Here is a 2500-nt window from a genome sequence, read left to right as displayed (position 1 = left end):
CTTATTATTCATTTGATTGAATGATAAGTTAATTTGTTCACAATAACAAAAGTGGTATATATTTATTATATTATTATATATACATAAAATGATTAAAAAAATACAAAATAATTGAATCATAATAAATACCACCACTGTATTATTGTTGAACTAAGACATTCGCAACTTAATAAAAATGTTTAGAGTTAAATATATTTGATATATATTATTGAAAGAAAATCAATTTATATATTATTAATATTATTTAATTTTACTCTTTCAATTAATATATGCAAAAAAAAATTGACATTTGTTATAAATAAAAATAAATAAAAAAATACTCTAAGCGGTGGATCACTTGGCTCATGGGTCGATGAAGAACGCAGCAAACTGTGCGTCATCGTGTGAACTGCAGGACACATGAACATCGACATTTTGAACGCATATCGCAGTCCATGCTGTTATGTACATTAAATTCAATTTTAAAGTACTGCTTGGACTACATATGGTTGAGGGTTGTAAGACTATGCTAAATAAGTTGCTTATTCTTTTATAAAAATAATTGAATTTAAGCAAATGTGTATATTATTGGATTTTAAATAATTCATAATATTAATAGCAAAAAAAATAAAGATATATAATGAATTTTATTTATTATATATTCTTTAAAAAAAAAATCCTCTCAAATAAAATGAAATGATGAAAATATTGAATCTAAGTATTCTTTACAAAAAATTTTCATATTATTTATATATATATATAAAATAATAATTTATATATGTAATTAAAAGGAGGAATGTCTAGCATAAAAATTAAATTTTTTATTCTAGGATTGCCTCATTTTACATTATTATTATTTTTATATATTTACAATATATAAAAGGAGAAAAGAAAAATAGAGATGAAAAGATGATATAATTTTTTTATTAAATTGTGAGAAGATAAAAAAAGAATATTAAAACAACCTCAACTCATATGGGATTACCCCCTGAATTTAAGCATATTAATGAGGGGAGGAAAAGAAACTAACAAGGATTTTCTTAGTAGCGGCGAGCGAAAAGAAAATAGTTCAGCACTAAGTCACTTTGTCTATATGTCAAATGTGAGATGCAGTGTATGGAATATCTTAATATCTAGTATGAGAAATTAACGATTTAAGTCCTTCTTAAATGAGGCCATTTACCCATAGAGGGTGCCAGGCCCGTATAACGTTAATGATTACTAGAAAGATATTTCCAAAGAGTCGTGTTGCTTGATAGTGCAGCACTAAGTGGGTGGTAAACTCCATCTAAAACTAAATATAACCATGAGACCGATAGTAAACAAGTACCGTGAGGGAAAGTTGAAAAGAACTCTGAATAGAGAGTTAAATAGTACGTGAAACTGCTTAGAGGTTAAGCCCGATGAACCTGAATATCCATTATGAAAAATTCATCATTAAATAATTAAAAAAATAATGTGCATTTTTTTCATATAAGGACATTGTAATCTATTAACATAATAAAGTATTTATCAAAAGATCATTGGTGATATTAAGTTTATTTAAATTAATTTGCTTTTTAAGCATATTAACATAAAATAAATACTAATGATTTGATAAAGTGTTGATAGATTTTATTATATATAATGCTAAAATTCATTTTTTGAATTTTACAAAAAATTTAATATCTATGATATTAATATTTATTTGTATGCATTTATATGATTAACAATGCGAAAGATTCAGGATACCTTCGGGACCCGTCTTGAAACACGGACCAAGGAGTCTAACATATGTGCAAGTCATTGAGTTATATTAAACTTAATGGCATAATTAACTTAACTTAAATATAATGGGATTAATTTTTAGTCTATTTTTTAATAAATAGTCAATTAATTCAATCCCGGGGCGTTCCATATAGTTATGTATAATGATAATTTATTATTATTTATACCTCTAACTGGAGCGTACCTTGAGCATATATGCTGTGACCCGAAAGATGGTGAACTATACTTGATCAGGTTGAAGTCAGGGGAAACCCTGATGGAAGACCGAAACAGTTCTGACGTGCAAATCGATTGTCAGAATTGAGTATAGGGGCGAAAGACCAATCGAACCATCTAGTAGCTGGTTCCCTCCGAAGTTTCCCTCAGGATAGCTGGTGCATTTAAAAATTATATAAAATAATCTTATCTGGTAAAGCGAATGATTAGAGGCCTTAGGGTCGAAACGATTTTAACCTATTCTCAAACTTTAAATGGGTAAGAACCTCACCTTTCTTGATATGAAGGTTGAGGTTATGATATAATGTGCCCAGTGGGCCACTTTTGGTAAGCAGAACTGGCGCTGTGGGATGAACCAAACGTAATGTTACGGTGCCTAAATTAACAACTCATGCAGATACCATGAAAGGCGTTGGTTGCTTAAAACAGCAGGACGGTGGACATGGAAGTCGTAATCCGCTAAGGAGTGTGTAACAACTCACCTGCCGAAGCAACTAGCCCTTAAAATGGATGGCGCTTAAGTTGTATACCTATACAT

General features: G+C 29.2%; 1 non-coding gene and 1 pseudogene across 1 annotated transcript in view; both read left to right on the top strand.

The window, feature by feature from the left end:
• The first annotated feature begins 317 nt into the window (after positions 1-317).
• LOC129252702 (5.8S ribosomal RNA) lies at positions 318-498 on the top strand (annotated as a pseudogene).
• A 442-nt stretch (positions 499-940) lies between these two features.
• The window catches only part of LOC129252705 (large subunit ribosomal RNA), a 3988-nt gene continuing 2428 nt past the window's right edge, over positions 941-2500 (top strand). Inside the window, exon 1 of the ribosomal RNA XR_008583595.1 lies at positions 941-2500. This exon is cut by the window's right edge and continues 2428 nt beyond it. This is a non-coding gene — a ribosomal RNA (large subunit ribosomal RNA).

This window comes from Anastrepha obliqua, unplaced genomic scaffold, assembly GCF_027943255.1.
Source record: "Anastrepha obliqua isolate idAnaObli1 unplaced genomic scaffold, idAnaObli1_1.0 ptg000343l, whole genome shotgun sequence".
NCBI lineage: Eukaryota > Metazoa > Arthropoda > Insecta > Diptera > Tephritidae > Anastrepha > Anastrepha obliqua.
This window is presented reverse-complemented; position numbering and strand designations above follow the sequence as displayed.